Below are 20,421 nucleotides of genomic sequence, written 5' to 3'. Positions count from 1 at the left end.
CTAAATTGTGATAACGAGCTGTTATTCAAACCTCTGTTGAAAACGTGATCATTCAAACCTGCACCCACAAAACGTCCTTGACCTTATTTTTGGACCAAATTTATAGGTATACAGCAGGCTCAAGAGAGCAGAACGCGTGCATTCATGTGTGTTTGCTACATTACCCAGCAAAAACTCGCAAAAACTATGCGTCATTATTCGTCAATTTTTCATTTCCGTTGCAAATCGTGATCTACATTCAACTTTAAGGTCAACGCTACTCGCTACATATTCTCGTAGTTATTAAATTCCATCCATTCTTCCCCACAGAAGTGACGCGCTTTCATTCTCGTTGTGCACGTAGAAACTTTCAAAAGGAGAATTACCCCGCGGACTTTGCCGCGCTCTCTTAGCGTATGGAAAATGAATTTATCTTCACTAAGTTCCGTACACCTCTGTGAGACTACCCCTTTAACGGAGGCCACAAAAGTATACAAAATATCATGCTACGCTACATATAGAGGTCACATGGGTATTCTACCAATTTAAACTTCCGGTGATATCTTACTATTGAACGTAGTAGCAGTATTCGCAGTTTGATATACGTCAATGAAACGAAAAACTCATCAACATTTCGTAAAATTCAAGGAATTTTATTCTTTTCCTACTCATTATTTCGACTCTTTGAATAGCGAGAAGGGATTTGCGGTTAACAGACTATCTCTTTAATACTTGTTTGAGAATCATGTTGTAAATGCGCTTTGATTAATTTTCAGGTAGCTAGGGGTTCAGTAATGCATCGAGGGTTAAGCCCATGATCAATGCGAAGTGACGAAGTTCGAGGTCACCTTCCCCAACAGCATAAATGACTACACATCGACTGGACTTAACCGATGACCGTTTAGAAAATGATGAGAATTTTGTGATCAATTTCCACGATTAACACATGGCGGTAAGTAACATAGAATTCTATTCATGTTTTCACATCATTCATGTTTAAATTTGTATCGAATTATCCCAGTGTGTAGAGATACGAATGTTGTTTTTGTGATGTTTTTAATGAGCGGTCATTGTAATGTTTCGTAGTGGTCACCGTAATGTAGTTGGTGCATTGTGTGGCATGTAGTACGGGTTTGCGAGTATGTAATAATATGCCACGCTTACCCGTTGTGTACGTGTAGTAGTAAGCCTAACCAAGCCAATATGTCCGCTACATTAATGAGATAGTCCTCTGTACTTCGCTTCAGCCAGGTCAACTTGGCGTCAGAGCGCTGTGTGTGTCGTTGACAGCGAGCGAATAGATTAATTTTAATGGGGAAGGTGTTTTGTAGGGAAAAATGGCCTTACATGTGTGTTTCTTTAGGGTGAGGCCATATAATTTTGGTCAATTATTATCAGCAATTGAAAATGCTAGGCTGTTAAGGTGAATTTAGACTAGCTAGAGAAAAAAGTTTTGAGCTTTAAGCAAATAGTGCAGCTATAGCATTACGTTTGTTTTCTTAAGTTGAAAACGATCAGTCTTTTCTGTTGTTTCCTTTGTTAGAATTTGTGGTTTTTTTATTTAAAGTGTTAAGTATATCCATGATGTAAGAAAAATGATCTGAAACTTAATTTTGGCAAGAAAATAATGACTTTACACAGTAATGTCATGATAGGCTACCAGGACTGTAAACTTTACTCTGAGGATATACTTGATGTAAAAGTAGTTCTATAGCCCTGCTAAAACTAAAAACACACCAACATGTGTTAACTATTTCCCTACATTAATGATTTTTGGTAATGTTATGTACAGACTTATTTCCAGCGTTCAGATATTCAAACTTAAGTACAAATAAAATGAAGGTTCACATGGACTATATTGTATGTCTCAAACAGTGCATAGAAATTCTTATTACCCTTTATTTTAAGCTTAGGCCATGGCTGAATATTACTGGCACTTAGTAAGAATACTCATTATTATCTATTTCCTCATTTTGAGGAATATTTTTGGGCTCAATTACCTAATATTACTGGAACATAAGATCATCAAACTGTCTGCTTCAAAAAATGTTATTATGCAACATTTACTGTTTATTACGCTCAGAAAGGAACTACTTTACCAGCAGAGAGCTAAAGTAATGATTTATATGTATGTTTACTTAAATAAGTTAAGTACTATTAAACTCATAGGAATGTTGCATGATATGAACGATATAATAAACATTCATGTTTACATTTCTTCCCACTACCATCTCCTTTCTTGTGTTTCTTGTACAAATCAGTTTCAAGATTTGTTTGCGAGCATCTAGCAGCAAGTCTCACTCGTAATGTGTTGTCATTGACGTCTTTTGATGAACTTTGACAATGTTGGACCTAACTAACTTATTCAAGAATGAAAAGGGGATGGGAATTCCCCTGTTAGGTACACGTAGAAGACAATAAATTCATGTTCATAAAGTAACTTTCTCGAGTTATTTATCTCCGTTACATCATCTGTGATGAGGCAGGCAGTTTCAACAAAGAGAAGGTAATGGTAACAGTCTCTCGGATAAATTGAAACTCTAAACACAAACTTTTCAAGTGGCAGTGACAGTTATTTGAACAAAAGATAAAGCACTTAAAGTGTAGACTAGATACGACTTTCCACGGCATGGGTTTGTTCCTTGCTATGAAAACAAACTATTACTCCAATCTTTTGATCAACTTTAATCTTGTTCCTGAAACTTTCTATTCAGAAGAATTCTGCTGCCTGCACCAAAAATAAGACACCATTTTGGGTCATCTCTTTTCTCTCCCATTGGTTCAGCAAATTTTAAAAAGTAAGGATTTACAAGTAGCCATGGTTTGGCCAGAAGGAGAAATAAGCCAAAGTTTTTCAAACCACTGTGCAGTTCAAGATTGGGCTGGGAATGGAAAGCATAACCTACCCATGTGAGTGGAACAGCAAACACTGCACATTGTAATCTTATTAGCATCAATTGAAGGACTTCATTGATTTGGTAAGTTAGTGAAGGTACAGTCTTGGAAAGCAGTTAGTACCCCTTCCATTGATCAATGGTAAGGTTGTTTTGGGCTGATGAGTCCACCTGTATTGTTGTGATCAATGTAAATATATACTTATGTTGCAGGAATGTATATTTACGTATGATTGTGATTATGTTTTTTGAGATGAAGCCGAGGTCGTGTTTACATTTATTTTACACTTACCATGGTAGAGGAGAACAGCACCAATTTAATCCGTAAGATGTCGGCAAGGTCATTCAAGTGTGATGTAAAGTGCAATTTTATGATCAATTCATGATTGGTACAAATATCATGTGGCATCTTTGTTTTTTTGTTTTTGAAGGGGGGGCGGGGACCTGAAACACATTTCATTATTATATCAGATACAGATTGCTATGAATCCCTCAATCTTTCAGAGTAAGTTGAAAACTTATTCACAATATCTGAGTTCAAGTAACTACTAGAAAGACATTAATGAGGTTACAGTTTTGAGGCCTCTCATAATGGTAGTTACCAAACTCAATTCAGAAGATCATGTTACTATTCCTCCCACTATGAGGCTTATTCTTCTTTGTACATTTTATTCCCTGTACAAAGGTACGGAATTGTAAAGAGACCAGTTGGATTTCTAGATCATTGTGAATACTCAATGTGAATGACTAACGAACAATAACATGATGAAAACCACCAAAAATGCTCTTTTAATCATCATCAATGTTCAATTGGATTGAAACTATGGCATTTTAATACTCAAATCCGTACTGGGGTTTTTCTTTTTGCCTCTAGTGCAGAAGTTGATAACAGTGCAGTATTGTTACTAGGATTTAAAAAGTTGCGACCGCGGGGCGCAACGTCTGTTTTTGTCCGCTTAGGAAAAACTTGCGTCCCCCAGTCCTCCATGTAAACATACATATTAAAATACCTGTACAGGAACACAAAACCTAGCTATAATGACCCATGACAACACAATGGCTCGTGCACAAAGGAAGCCTATAGTGATAGGTCTGTAATATGCACAAAAGAAAACTCAAATGATGAAACCTGTAACTGATATACAACAACAAAATAACTGTCAAATTGCACAGCGGGAAATTTACCATAGATTAGTTACAGTACCATATATGCTGGCCTAAACATCACGCAATACATACTGCTACATGTGATACAACTCCCTTACATAGCGTCTGTTAAAATGTTACAGGCTATGAATAAGCTGTGATGTCGGGAATCAATGTAAAGCACAACAGCGCCTAGAGGGAAATGCAAGAATAAAAATACTGCACTTTTAACTGATTTTAATGAGCCCTGTTAAATTTTGTAGTTTTAGATATAACTTGTAGATCTCAAAGACACAAGAACACGCACCTCAAAAGGCCTGGTACTTGTTCACAACTTTTATGAACCCTGTGTCATAAGTTACCATTAACAGTTACCCAATGCAAATTTTATTCATAAGTTTTATTCAAAGTTGAAGATTTCCTTTTCACAAACCAATATAGGAAAGTCGGCCCAACTGTAGCCAGATCCGACCCTTTTCCCATTACAGTATGTAAATAACTTTTTAGGCTATGTCAATTAAAAAACTCAATCTGTAATATGAACGTTGTACACAAAAAACAAGTACCTAAAGCATGTGGTCAACGGGACAGCGAAAAAGTTTGCAGTGAAGAAATTACTGTGGTTTGAATGCACATTCTACTTACACAACTCTCAGTGCAGAGGGAACAAACATACTGTGAGGTGAAAAATCCCTTTCAGTATCCGAGATTTAAGCTTCCCACAAAATTAATAAATTGTCTCAACTCATAACATTTTGTGATCAAATCAAGGACTCATATATTAGGGGGATATTCTTAAAGCAAGTCAACTACAACTTCTATTGCTTTTTGTGGAAATGTGTTGTCAACAAGGCCTAACATGATATTTGAGTGCACACATATGATAGCCTATAGTACAAACTTTGCTGTCTCTACACAGGGGTAAGAAACTGTTACAAGTTATTGTTTTTAAACAACACAACCTACTTTGTTTATTGAGCATGCAAGAATGTTCTCAGACAATAGGTAAGGGATTATTAGCCAATCAGATCACAGGAAATTTGGAAACGCATCATTGACTATTTTTAGCTTGAAAGTTTCTGTAATGGAATCCTGCTAACCCTGTACCTTACCTTCAATGTTATGATTTATATGTTTGCAAACAAATTCAATCATCTGTGGGTTCAAAGAAAGGTTGGTTCTTTGGAGGAAGGGTGGTGACTTTTTTAAAAGAAAGAAAGATGTTCATGCAAATTGAGTTTTGATATGTTTGCCATAGGCCTAGTTGTGAATGTGTGTACGTGGTGTTTATTTCTCAAAAATAGAAGTTTGTGAAGATTTTGTCTATGCGGTTAAAACATTGCATCCCCGGAGGCAGAATCCTGTGTTCGTAACAATGCTGTGTATGATAAACAGTCTGGAATGAGGCAGGAACAGATGGTTGCTATCAAAGTGAATTAATTAGCTCTATGACTTTGACCACTGTCCAGTTGCCACGGAATATATATATCAGTGATGAGTCATCAATGAGTTACAATAATGTAAGCAGTATTTAAACAAAGACATGCGCACTGCATTATTTATTGCTCATTGTTTCTTTTTTCGAACCAAAAAGAAACTGCTTAGCTCTCGGTTAACAACAAGATTGTAGTCTTTTTTGGGGGAACAACGAATAAAAAGAATATATATTGAAAGGATATGAGCTTTGCATTTAAAGAATCTTTCAAAGAGAGAGTATATAATATGTGTTATTGTTTTAGTAGTGAGATGAAATCTAGATCTTGTTAATGTTTTAGTGGTTAATCCTAAACTGATCATAACTGATCAAAATGGGATAACAGGCTTCTGATGTGGTAAATTGCTAATTCTTAGTGTGTAGAGGGCCATTTACAGCTTCTGTAGATACAATGTCACAACATAAAGAAAGTGGAACTGACACCTGTTTCTCATATAAGAAAGAACAAAGAAAAGAAAATGTATATGTGAAAAATGGCTATATATTTATAGAGCTCTGTTTTGCAAAGGGGGGGGGGGCTGAGGGGGGGGGGGGAATGGTTTGCAAATCTTTTAATTGACTACATTTAAAAAATGATTGTAATGACAACTTGATCACATCAGTCCTAAAGTGTATTTGAAACAATTATCAGTTATTGGCCATCACTCTTTGAAAGCTGATGGACAGTTTGATGCTTCCATCGGCTGTTTGACACTCAGTATCTGAAGTGGTCAAAGAGGGACAACTCACTTTTCAATCCCCTACTTCCATATTGGTAACTGGACTTTCAGTATCAGCAATTTTAGTTGAAAGTTGTAAGCTGGAAACCCTACTCCCAGAATCTTGTTTACAAGCTATGTTTTGTTACGTAGGTAAACTGTTTTGCAGATAGCAGTAAAGGTTGTGTGAAGAGTTGGGAACTTTTAAGTTGGAATTATTAGAATGTCCTTTAGAATTCAGTTCATAAATGGCTAGTGAACATTTTGTCCATTTTCATGACATGAGCACATAATGACTTTTTAATTTTTTTTTATGAGCCTATCATGCAATGACAAAGCATGTATGTCTGTGATGTCCTTGATATGACCATAAATGAAAACCCATGGGGAGGGAGAGGGAGGGAGGGAGGGACCTAGGGAATGCTGGGAAAGCACTTACCTCACATAGATCTTAACCTTGAATGAAATCTCTGGGTGCTTTAAATGATATATACATGTTATCCCTCATTAATTTTATACCATGGATTTTATATCTTGTTATAGCCTTGAGTGGAGATGTATTAGGCCTAGTTTAGAAATAAAGGATGTTAAAGAAATAATCTAAAGTCCTGATGACTCCTTACTCATGGAAAGTGCCAGTAAAGTGAGATCAAAATACAGTGAAACCCCTACAAATTGGAGGACATTTGAGAGAAACATAGGTACCCTCACTGGTGTCATTGATACACCAAAGAGGACTGAAACCCTCCTTATCACTACCAGTAACTATCTTCATTTTTTAACTCAGGCAAAAATAAAAATTTGGAGGTCAAAAGATGACAACCTTGGGTTGTTTCTGTAAGCATGGCAAAAGGATCACTCTACATAAGAGAAGGCTGTGCTGGTCAGTGCATGGTGTAGCTGTACTATTTGTACAAATGCATGGCGCAAATATATGTATCCAACAATAGGTGAGGGTGAAACACATTGTAACAAGTCTATAGTATTTGAAATGCAGTTTGGGCATTTAAGTGGGGCTGAATACATAGTATGTATATGTATCTCTTTGTCATGCAAACTTAACGCATGAACACTGGTTGCAGAGAGTTTTATGTCACATAATCATTCTGGTTTCATAGTGTGGCGTTTGACATGAAATGAAGTCATACTTTGGCATGCTATAGGTGTACTGTAACTCTAGTTGCAATAATTAGTACCGTAGATCAAGTTTGTTTTGTTGGCTCTCGTAAATCATACTCCAGGAAAAGCAGGATTCGAATATACTGTTGAGCACTTTGTAAGTGATACTTTGGCCACAATGATATTATGTTATTGAAAGGCTCTCCATTGCTGATGTTGATGCAGATTATACCAGAGCTATAGTAGGAATGTTAAATGAGTAACTTATACCTTGACAATCTGAAACAATAGAATAATCATTATACTTCAAACTGTTGAATGAGAAGCTTATTTGTTGATCATTGTCGACAATAACCCTAGTAGCTAGCTATAGTAGGAATGTTGAATGAGTAATTTATACCTTGACAATCTGAAACAATAGAATAATCACAATACTTCAAACTGATGAATGAGAAGTTTACTTGTTGATCCTTGTAGATAATAACTCTAGTAGCTACAGTAGGAATGTTGAATGAGTAACTTATACCCTGACAATCTGAAACAATAGAATCACACTACTTCAAACTGTTGAATGAGAAGCTTATTTGTTGATCCTTGTAGATAATAACGCTAGTAGCTACAGTAGGAATGTTGAATGAGTAACTTATACCTTGACAATCTGAAACAATAGAATAATCATAATACTTCAAACTGTTGAATGAGAAGCTTTCTTGTTGATCCTTGTAGATAATCCCTAGTAGCTACAGTAGGAATGTTGAATAAGTAACTTATACCCTGACAATCGGAAACAATATAATAATCGCAATTCTTCAAACTGTTGAATGAGAAGTTTTTTTGTTGATCCTTGTAGATAAACCCTAGTAGCTACAGTAGAAATGTTGAATGAGTAACTTATACCCTGACAATCTGAAACAATAGAATAATCACAATACTTCAAACTGTTGAATGAGAAGCCTACTTGTTGATCCTTGTAGATAAACCCTAGTAGCTACAGTAGGAATGTTGAATGAGTAACTTATACCTTGACAATCTGAAACAATATAATAATCGCAATACTTCAAACTGTTGAATGAGAAGCCTACTTGTTGATCCTTGTAGACGATAACCCTAGAAGCTAGCTACAGTAGGAATCTTGAATGAGTAACTTTTGTTGACAACTATTATCACATAAGCTAGCTGGGTTGGGTTTGTGTCTCCTTTTTACCCCAGGCTGGGCTAGATCTGTATTACTCATAGTACAAATCTCTGACTTACACTATACGACCACACAATGCAAGTTAATGTTACAACTATAACAGGATCTCCAGTTGATCTTCCAATTGCCAAACAGTGAGTGGTCAAGTGGACCATTAAAAGTCGGACGACTTATTTAAGTTCCTGTTGTATAAACTGGGCAAAATACATAGTGTATAGAAAGTTTCTTCTTTTTTAGAGCATGAATGTACTTTACGTTTAATTGTTAAATACTTCCAAGAAAAACTTTGTAGTGGGGGAAATGATTATAACTGGTTGAGATATGTATTCCTTCAAAAATCACATGGGCAATGGCAAGAAGAAAAAACAAATTCCCAATGTTTGTAGATTTAACTTTTCTTGTGAGAGGATTTATGTTTTACGGTACTTCCAAAAATGTCCTCTTACGTAATCTTGATAATAACCTGCATTAAATATCAGAAATATCAGAAATACTGTATTTACATAATTCAAAAACCACTGATTCTTGACTGAAAGAAAAGAAAACAATAAGTAGATCTATGAACATATGTGGGCCCAACCCAGCACAATTTGAGTTCAAACAAGGTGTCATGGTATGTACATGGTGTGGCATGTGTGTACAACCATCCTTGCATTCCAAACATACTTTCATTGTATGAAGTCAAATGTACTCTTTTTTGTTTGTGGTGTAGGATTAAGGTAAGAGGTCAAACCTGAGTAGGAATGTATGTATGTTGGAATAGAAAATGATTTGCAACACACCATGCATTTCAGGTCAAGGATACATGTTCACTCATTGTGGCATAAATTGAGAGAAAGTTGAGATTTTAATCCAGCAAAATTCTGCAAGTTTTCTGTAGATATGGAATGCATCCCTGTATTTGAGTGATAAACAGTAGAATATGTAAATGTAAGGTTTTGCTCTAGTCAAACGATATATAGGGTGATATATAGTGTCAATACTAGTTTCAGATTTTCTGTTTGCACTGTACTTCTTGCAAGCTTTGATTTTTGATCTGAATCTTTATGGTTTAGAAATGTCTCTACCATACATGTACATGAACTTCCGAACCTGAGCTCTATCCAAAATAATGGTATCTTGATTACAGTTTCATTTCCTGTTCGAGTTCAGAATATCATCTGCTTTGAAATGATTAATCCAATTCCATTTGTAATGAAAGAAGAAGTAACATTGTTTGGACCAATGAATTCCAGGGTTCCGGGAGGTTGTGTCGTTTCATCTTCATAACTATGAATCGATGTAGACTTCCTTTTGGTTTAATTGAGTATTTATATCGCTACTGGTGTTAATAGCTTTCTTCTTCATTATATATCAGTATTTATGCCATATTGGGTGGCATTTGTCTTCCCAACAGTTTGCTGGAACTTGTTGTTCAAAGTCCACATTTACACAGTTACATACAGGCAGCCTGCACTTTACAGTATGTGTTGTATGTTGAGTAGCATTCTCCATACTGCCTGCACGGGTTATTAGCAGTATATTTATATCCAGTAAATATACTAAGTCATTGTGCATGCATGTTATTTTCCAATCTTTGCTCTGCTTTGTTAAACGTACGTAGTATTGTGAACTTGGTGTGTGTAGAGACAGCAAAGAAATTGGACCTGCAATGAATTTCTGACATGTTTGTAAGATACTGGTATACTTAAAACACATTGCTGCAGGAAATGTACGTGGGAAGCCATTGCACACATGTTGCATGCTCAGGGCTGGTTGTAATGTTGGGTATCACTCGTGAAGTAATTTGTTTATATTACACTTGTAATTTTTGCAGGTTTCTGAATGAGACTAGATGATCATATATATCAACACAGTCCTGAAGGTACTACTCTGCAGGTTTCTGAATGAGATAGTATCTGACTTGAACGAACGCTAGATGATCATAAATCAACGCAGTCCTGCAAGGTACTACCTGTGTACTACTCTGTACCTTGTTACAACTTTCTGTCATGTTCAAGCATTTTTGCACACTTTCTGTAGTCCTTTTTTTTTTTTACTTCTGTACCTATTTTTTTTTGAAGTGCTGCATATTTAGTTGTCGTATTTGTTGTGAAGTTCTAAGGAAGCCTTTTCAAGTGGTTTCAAAGAGATTGTGTTGGTAGGAAATTTGAAGATATTGACACTAGTGCCCATTTAACATACATGAATACACTATTCTTTTATTATTAAGAAGCACATACATGATGTTTATATATATGTATGCAAGAGAGTACACAAAACCAGTATGCAGTGTTTGCATTAGGCAATTCCGTATAGTGGACTGTTTTTGTATTAAATCTTGCGGTAGGAAGTATCGAAGGGAGTCTGAAAGAATCTGAAAGACATTCTTTGGTGAACCTCAATGTAAACTTTTCCTTCATTTTTGATGATGTTCACAACTTTCCAAAATGCTTCTTATGGCCAGAATGAAAGCACTTTTATTGTTCAGATAATTAAAACTTTCCACATACTTGCACTTCTGTACTTAAAAAAAAGCTGCAAGCTTTTTGTAAGTGTTTAGAGATATCACATTGCTTCTACATAAAACTAAGCAGTAGTCAGTAATTTGTGTTTAGAGATATCACATTGCTTCTGCATAATACTTAGCATTAGTCAGTAATTTGTAAGTGTTCAGAGATATCACATTGCTTCTGCATAATACTTAGCATTAGTCAGTAATTTGTAAGTGTTTAGAGATATCACATTGCTTCTGCATAATACTTAGCATTAGTCAGTAATTTGTAAGTGTTTAGAGATGCCACATTGCTTCTGCATAATACTTAGCATTAGTCAGTAATTTGTAAGTGTTCAGAGATGCCACATTGCTTCTGCATAACACTTAGCATTAGTCAGTAATTTGTAAGTGTTCAGAGATGCCACATTGCTTCTGCATGACACTTAGCATTAGTCAGTAATTTGTAAGTGTTCAGAGATATCACATTGCTTCTGCATAATACTTAGCATTAGTCAGTAATTTTGAAAGTGTTCAGAGATATAACATTGCTTCTACATAAAACTAAGCAGTAGTCAGTAATTTGTAAGTGTTCAGAGATGCCACATTGCTTCTGCATAACACTTAGCATTAGTCAGTAATTTGTAAGTGTTCAGAGATGCCACATTGCTTCTGCATAACACTTAGCGTTAGTCAGTAATTTGTAAGTGTTCAGAGATGCCACATTGCTTCTGCATAACACTTAGCATTAGTCAGTAATTTGTAAGTGTTCAGAGATATCACATTGCTTCTGCATAATACTTAGCATTAGTCAGTAATTTTGAAAGTGTTCAGAGATATAACATTGCTTCTACATAAAACTAAGCAGTAGTCAGTAATTTGTAAGTGTCCAGAGATGCCACATTGCTTCTGCATAACACTTAGCATTAGTCAGTAATTTGTAAGTGTTCAGAGATGCCACATTGCTTCTGCATGACACTTAGCATTAGTCAGTAATTTGTAAGTGTTCAGAGATATCACATTGCTTCTGCATAATACTTAGCATTAGTCAGTAATTTTGAAAGTGTTCAGAGATATAACATTGCTTCTACATAAAACTAAGCAGTAGTCAGTAATTTGTAAGTGTTCAGAGATGCCACATTGCTTCTGCATAACACTTAGCATTAGTCAGTAATTTGTAAGTGTTCAGAGATGCCACATTGCTTCTGCATAACACTTAGCATTAGTCAGTAATTTGTAAGAGTTCAGAGATGCCACATTGCTTCTGCATAACACTTAGCATTAGTCAGTTATTTGTAAGTGTTCAGAGATATCACATTGCTTCTGCATAATACTTAGCATTAGTCAGTAATTTTGAAAGTGTTCAGAGATATAACATTGCTTCTACATAAAACTAAGCAGTAGTCAGTAATTTGTAAGTGTCCAGAGATGCCACATTGCTTCTGCATAACACTTAGCATTAGTCAGTAATTTGTAAGTGTTCAGAGATGCCACATTGCTTCTGCATAACACTTAGCATTAGTCAGTAATTTGTAAGTGTTCAGAGATATCACATTGCTTCTGCATAACACTTAGCATTAGTCAGTAATTTGTAAGTGTTCAGAGATATCACATTGCTTCTGCATAACACTAAGCATTAGTCAGTAATTTGTAAGTGTTCAGAGATATCACATTGCTTCTGCATAACACTAAGCAGTAGTCAGTAATTTGTAAGTGTTCAGATATATCACATTGCTTCTGCATAACACTTAGCATTATTCAGTTATTTTGTATGTGTCCAAAGATATCACTTTTCTTCTGCATTACACTAAGCATTAGTCTGTTATTTTGCAACACTTCCCTTTTGTTTGTTTGTTAGTTAGTGGTCTGATCATTAAAAAGTAACTTGGCACGCGATCAGAAATACCCTGTTAAGCATATTCATACTCTTGGTTGCACATCGACAGTGATTGTAAGTGTAGCTGCTTGCATTTGTTGATGTCTCTCAGCAATGTGCAAATGCACCTCAGCATAAATGATGTTTAATAGATGTGGCTTTTAATGTCACAGGCAGATGTTGAAAGATCTGGGGTGAAATTTCTTAATGGAAAAGTCAACTCTTAGCATTGAGACCTATATGGTAATATCATTGCTGATGTACTTCTGTGCTTGTACACAAATCATGGAAGAACATGATTAACTCTCCTTAAATTACCAAAGGAATTCATCTGCTAATTTGCACATATTCGATGAGGAAAAGTCCACATTTGTGTGTGTGTGGGGGGAGGGGGTGGGGATGAAATACAGTACAATGCTTGATATAGAGCTATTCCAAAATGGTCATAGCGCTTTAACAACAAAACAAAAACAAAAACACATTGTCAAAAACATGGCAGAAAATGAATACACAGTGCAAATACAAAGATCAAAATGACCCTAGAAAATATGAGTTTTGAGATTACTTGCAGTTAGTTAAACTGAAATATAAACATTTCCTTTGTCATAGCTACTAGCTGCATGGAGTTGTTATGTTAAGCTACTGTATGTAATATCCTTGTTGCTTTGGTCACCTGTTATTCTTTGTAGTTTTGCTAAGTGTTCTCAACAAAAGATTTTGTAATCTTTGCAGTGTCAAGTTAACTTCTGATATTTTTGATGTCAGGTTAGCTATGTCCATGTGAGTGTCCTGTGTCCTGTAAAAATGTTTGTTCCCATAGTAACCATTGTTCAGATTACAACCATTGGAAGTGGCTGTAGTTTCATTTCATTAATAAAATGCATTTATTATCTAAAATATCTATGTTCACTTTCTTTCCCTCCTTCCTCCCAAATCAACATGTTGTTCTCTCAGAATTTAATTGCTTATAAATGTTTGAGTGTTCTGTACAATTCTTGTCAACAAGACCAGTAAATCTTTTCCAGCCCACAATTTATATATGCAAATTTAAGCTCATGATAAGTATATACACCAGCAATGAAACTTAAGCACACACTACAGTAGCTCTTTGTAATGATAAGAGTAGGAACACGTTCACACTTTCAACTCCAACAAACTACTGATCAAAAATATTTTGGATTTGATTATCTATGTGTTAAGAGAATCATTACCTTGCCAAACACAGACCAGGGTCCTGAATCACCTTTCCACTTGGTACCGCCTTCCAGCAAGCAGTGTTTGCTGTACCCTCTCAAGCTTCATATTTGAGCCCAGTCCTGTTATAAATGCATGGCTTCAAAGTGGCATGGACCGCATACTTAGATGTACCCTTCTTTCATACCAGCCCTGAAAATTGTGGGATATCCCATGTGCGTCCCCCCCTCAGCATTCTTTGTCTTTCTTTAACACATTCGGTATGCTCATAATTTCATAGTTACCTTAGGCTTCGCGTGCTTCCTTTCTGCAGAAATCATATTCTTTTCTCCAAAGAGTCAAAGTGCTATGGGAAAACAGACCCCTAGATAACAGAAATATTTTAGGTGTGAACTGTGTTTTACACCAAGCTCAACTACCTTAGTAAGTAATGCTGGTACCAATTTGCTTTTGTGACTCCCCAAGACACCTATAAAGGTGAGGGAAATGTGAAGTTGGTGCAGGTTATGTACTCTTTTTAAACAAGAAGTGTTTAGTACTGTGTACTTCTCATTTTGATAAGCTATTAGTTTTTCCCTGACTCTAGGTCAGAAATTGTTCCACATAAGGTAGTGTGCATCATACATGTATTATCATTTTGTATGGATAAGGCAATGCCAGGTCAGATTAGTCACGGTACTATTTCCTCTTGTGAGAAAATGTTGAGGACTTAAAGTTGTCACACAGGTGGATCACGACTGACATTCACCACTAAATTCAGTGCTTATTTGAATACAATTATGCACATTATTTTGTTGCAAAGGGTTAGGTTGCAGGACATTGAAAGGCTAATTTTAAATGTTGTGAAGTTGACAAAGACAGCTTTAGTCTGAAATGGTGGAATTTGTAATGAGATGCAGGCTATACTAACAACAACACATGGTATGTGCCAGCCACTTCTTGTAAGCTTTTTACTCTCCTACAAATTGCACTGTTATATCTACCAAGTCCTTTAGATAACAAGCACATCTAGGAATTGAATATGAGACTTTAAGTACGTTACATTAAAAAGGTAGTTGATCTCCTGTTGAAATGTTTTGTGAGGCAGTGGTACCTGCTTACAAAGACTGGTAGATAGCTCATATGCAGGGTTGAGTATTAAATCATAATTGAGGTTCAAACAGAGAACCCTTGTAGTAAGGCACCCTACTAGCAATTGACTTGTCTTGCATTTTCAATGTTGAATCTTATGATTTTGTGTCTTAAGATGAGGTTTAACTTGACTAACATACTACTGCATATATTTTAATAAAGCCTATGTGTACTGCACTAACAGTGTGATCTATGAGTGTGCGAAAGGGGATGTGGTTACTGAGGGAGGCAGGACTTAATGGTAAATTATAGCCGATTGTCGAAATGACTGAGTCTTAGTAACTCGCGGGCTCATTGCATTTTCAATATAAGGGCTTCCTCAACATTAGAAAAATGCAAGAGATTTGTTCGCTGTTAGCTATGTCCATTAAACTTGTACAGTATGATAGATTCTTCATGTATTGTTTCTATAAAACAGCAGGTAAACTTTACAACAAGGAGGAAGTTTGGTAGGCTTGTTTTGTGTCATACAACTCCAATATCTACTGAACACCCATTGTTGGTATTTTTCATAGATTTTTGGGATTTTTGTGGTAAAAGCCCTGCAATGTTCCCCATTGAATCAGAATATAATTACTGAACACTTCCAAAGGATAATGACAATACTTCTTTTGTTCTCTCTTCTATTGCTTCTTTCTCAATCACGGTTACTTTCGAAACACCAGTTTTATATATGTAGTCACAGTGAAATGACCTTGAAGTAGTCAAAGAATGTAATTGCGGTCTTCTTGTTGCAATTCATATCTTTTGTTCTGTATATATACATAGTGAATTAGAAAGGCACTGTGTACGTATGTACCTGTAGGTAAAGAACTCCATACTAAACCTAATCAATGAGGAATTAGGTTTGCCTTCGATGCAATTATGCTTTCAGATTTCCACCAACTAAACAAAGACCCTCTCTTGTATGTTAATTTGTGTACAATTTGTGTACAATTTGCTGTGTTCATACAAAAGATCATTCATGAGAAAAACAAATGGCTGGGTTAGTATGTGTGTTGTTTGCGTAGTGTGTGTAGAAGTCATTTAAGTGTATAAACAATATTATCAGCCATGGCTCCAGAGTCTGGTATGACTCTGCCACGATATCGACTGGATGATGTTTGACATCAGTTTATGTTTTGGTCTCTGAGTTATTAACTTGACAATTTGTGCCATTAATTTGTTATAAATAGTTCTTTTTTCTTCACATTTATCAACTGAAGAAACTCTCCCTTATCTTTATGAGAAATGTCCAAACACATAATAACAGAGACAACTGGTACGCAGATGGCAGAGTTCAATTTTTTTTAATATAACGGGTGACCTCTGGGTGCTAAATTGTAACATGGTATATCTTGACATTCATTCAAATGAACTTGGTAACAAACTGCGCTGTTTGTTTGCTGCAGTTTATGTCAACATAGAGGTGTTTTACCCAGTACTGTTGGGATCCGGTTGAATCCCATAACCCTACACCAGGTTTTCTCGAGTTCTCCATATTCTTCAGACTTGTAAGAACTCTAAAGAAGTTTCTCCTCTGATCTATAGGTGCCATAATATATATCAATAACTGCTGATTGTTATGCACATCTATTAAACTAGGCTTTGCGCATATGTACACTGTGAGAAAGTGTGTGTTAAGCTTAGTCCTATAATTTAAGTGTGGATCATTTCGTATGAAGACTTTAAACGTCTGTCGTGTATTCATGTAGCCAGTCCAGCATTATTATTGGTTTGGTTCGAGCATTTAATGAAGGTTAAGAGAAGCCACTCCTTCCTCAGTTTTTAAAATATTATTTTTTTAATATAGTTTGATAATTTTTGCAATATTAGTCAATACTAAAATGTACTAACAGTGCAGTCCTTTAGCTTAATTAGTCAAGTTTCCATTTCAGATATTAATGAGGTGAACAGTATTAAAGTCAGAGGTTTCAAGATTTCCATTAAACATTTTGCATGTTAGTAATAATGATACATGAAAAAAAATGTCTCCAAAGCAAAAAGTTGAGGATTGAATCAAATTATTATTATTCGCTTGCTCATTAACATTCATTCACTTGGTGAAATCCTCTTGGACAGGCCTCAGTTTTGAACAGTCAGTCTTTATTTGGAGAAATATTGAGTGTTGACCAGATGCAAACAGCTGCGTTAAGTATCACCTTTCAGAGGTCAGATATCAACATGAATTAAGCTACCAGTGAAACCTTGGTAGGATGTTTCACCTAGGTTAATCATTGAACACATAATACTCAAGTGGAATTGTTGTAATTATTAATTGTTTCTAAGGGTAACTACCCACTTTTGCAGGGTGATTTCCAATTGCTTAACTGATTACCATAGTACAGAGACTAATTAGTGTGTAGTATACTTGAATGTCAGTCTTGTATCAGGATGTTTGTACTTTATAGAAAGATTGATGTATGAGGCACGACTTGTTAAAATACGTAGTGTTGTAACTGGCAGGGTCAGTACATGACATGACAAACAGCAGCATAATCAACCATGAAACGAAAAAGGGAAACTAGTGGAAAGTGAAATCATCAGCTGTTATATCGCAATAATGTCAATGAGATCAACGATATAAGCAAGAAACTGAGTTTGCAAACGAGACCAAACATTTTGTCAAAGTAGTGTGACAAAAAATGTTCTCTACAAGATTCAAGAGTGACAGTAAAAGGCAGCAGAGGAAAGAGGAGGGGGGGGGGGGGAGGGTGGATATTTAGGTAATATCAAAATGGACTCAGTTCACTCATTCCCTTAACGGTCGCTTCTCGCTGCTTGCACTCTTCCATCTAGCTGTGTAACTTTGAGCACTGCACCTCCGTTAACCTACTTTGACTTGTTATCTAGCAAAGTGTATTCAGTCCATTTATGTAGAGAGATGGAATTGAATTGGAACAGATTTCCTAGGTTTTGATTGTGGGGTATTTATTTATGTGTGAATACTACAGACATGACTTGGTCATTGACAGAAATTTACGATCCAACATGTTGTCATTTAGGATTCTAAGAGGCTTCTTCGTTAAGAAAAGTCGCCCAGAAGAATATCTAAGCACTAAGGAAAAAAAAAGGAAACAATACCAAGCTGACATGATTTTAATTTCTTAGCCCTGGTTGCTTTGTCTGGTCCACATGTTAGATATTAGTAGACCAACCTATCAAGCAATCAAACCGTTATGAATACCAAAAATCATTAAAAATAATACAAAGTTATTATTGTCACCATGACTCTCAACATGTTTTGCAAAAGTAAACAAAAGCAATTAAAAAAAAAACAAGCCCCCCCCCCAATAAAAAAAAGAGCAAAAAACAAAGGTTTGCAGAAACAAAATATGATGAGAAAGACCTGCTACAAAATGTTGAAACACATGTGTCAGATGTACTTAATTGTTTCGTCATTCTGCTGTAGCTCATTTACAAGTATTAGCTCCATGTGTAGTCCTGCTCTGTAGAAGACAATGCTTTAAATTGCCCTCACAAAGGCTGCTTCTATTCCTGCCTCCACCTCACAAAATGTTGGTCCAAACAAAGAAGACCATAATACTGCCTCTGACATGGGTACTGCCATTAATGGTAACTTCATTCAAGCATTATCCTGACTGCATCAGTAGGTTCCTTGAATTGAAGCACAAGATCTTTAGAATCCTGAATCCTTTGTTCCCTGCTATTGTTTGATGAGATTTCCAATGGGCTCGGAAGCATCATTTATTACCTGAGAGCAAGTAACCAAGCCATGATGATCATAAGTAGTACACAAACCACAACCATTCATGAGTATTTCAAAGCAGAGATGGAGATGAAGCATTCTGATTAAGATTATGATGCAAGACTAGTAAAACCACTTGAATCAATAAATGACAAGAGTTCTTGGAAACGGGCTTTGATGTGATGTTGGTTAGTCATTCTGTGTGTACACTCTCTACTTACTGCATGGAGAAAGAAACATTATGTTGGAAGCTCTAGGGTTACTTAGCTGGATGCTGTAAACCTTTCCATCATCATAATCAGCAGCATCATCTTCAGCTGTATTATTTCTCACATTACTGCAGCACTGTCAGGAGTTATTTCTCTGGCATCTGTATTCATGTAGAGTATTATGATTTCTAAGGTTAGTTTATAGTAGTATGCAAAACAGATTTCTATAGAAAATTTTTTTTTAACTTTATGTAGCCTATAATGAAGTGACAAGAATGTATTCAAAAAGAAAGAAAATAAATATATAACAGAAGAAATTAAACCAAAAAAAAAAAGGGCTGTAGGATAGATTTCACATGGTGTTGTTTGTTGAGGGCAGAGGGCAGTTTATTCAAGGGCATTGAAGTCATCGGTTTGATACTCCCAAGAGAATATCAGGGCCTATGAAACTGTTTGTAGTATTGTATTTTTTTTCCCTGTTCTGTGCGATACTTACAATGTAGTTATTTGGTTTTTAACGGTGCTGCTTCCATTCAAATAATAATTACAGTTAGTTATATGTCCTTGTAAACTTGAAATAGTGTTTTTTTTGTGGACTACAAGTGATTAGCTAGCTTAACAGTGTAACATCAAGATCTACAATGCCTAGGTGAAGCTAGTTAGCTTATTCATTGCCTACTGAATTTACTTTCTTTGATTATAACAATAGGAATAAAAAATAGGAAATTTGCATGAAACTAGGGAATATCTCAAATTGTTTGATCAAGAGCTTATGTAAAATGTCTCCAAAGGCAATATTAAATTCTGCAGCATACTTGGGTCAATTCTCTTATTCGATTTATGCCATTTTTCAAACCATTCAAAATGGAGAGAGAAAAATAGTTAAAGTAAATTCCTTTCTATATATTTCTTGGCTATTAGCCAATTGTTGTGAAGTACCTGTAGGTGGTTCTTCTATGCTAATCAAACAGTACACGTTTAAAACCGGTGATGAGGGCAGAACGTTCTTTTGTGTGAGTTTGTAAGGTGCATGTTTGTTGAGTAAATTGTTTGATAAATGTGACACATAATCAAGAATCTGTTGCAGAAACTACCTGTTGGTCTAATACAAACAAAATACTGTGACTGAGGCATGAACATTGAATGTGTTAAACAAATTGTTTCATCAGGGCATGACATGAGATGAAATGACGTTTCAGGTCACAAATTGGGATCTTGGACAACTGTCCTGTTACCATTATAATATCATATAACTGGGTTTCATGAGCACGGATTACATTTCAGGACAGAACTGTAGGCTAACTTTGAGCACAGGAGAAATGTA

The 20,421-nt window shown here is 35.8% G+C and overlaps 1 protein-coding gene and 1 long non-coding RNA gene across 4 annotated transcripts in view; one reads left to right on the top strand and one right to left on the bottom strand.

Annotated features, from left to right (window-relative positions):
* The first annotated feature begins 752 nt into the window (after positions 1–752).
* Positions 753–20,421, top strand: part of LOC139967492 (uncharacterized) — a 50,461-nt gene continuing 30,792 nt past the window's right edge. Inside the window, exons 1-2 of one of the 2 annotated variants that reach the window (XM_071971369.1) lie at positions 753–931; positions 10,343–10,473. The gene's annotated coding sequence lies outside the window, so the exon portion shown is untranslated. The remainder of the gene's footprint in view (positions 932–10,342; positions 10,474–20,421) is intronic. The other variant, XM_071971368.1, reaches the window with a different exon arrangement.
* Positions 10,480–20,421, bottom strand: part of LOC139967494 (uncharacterized) — a 137,470-nt gene continuing 127,528 nt past the window's right edge. For both annotated transcript variants that reach the window (XR_011793013.1, XR_011793014.1), the window contains one exon: positions 10,480–19,258. This is a non-coding gene — a long non-coding RNA (uncharacterized lncRNA). The remainder of the gene's footprint in view (positions 19,259–20,421) is intronic.

The sequence above is a fragment of the Apostichopus japonicus genome, chromosome 5 (genome assembly GCF_037975245.1).
Source record: "Apostichopus japonicus isolate 1M-3 chromosome 5, ASM3797524v1, whole genome shotgun sequence".
NCBI classification, from domain to species: domain Eukaryota; kingdom Metazoa; phylum Echinodermata; class Holothuroidea; order Aspidochirotida; family Stichopodidae; genus Apostichopus; species Apostichopus japonicus.
Note: the sequence above shows the minus strand (reverse complement) of the source record. Positions and strands in the feature narration are given on the sequence as shown.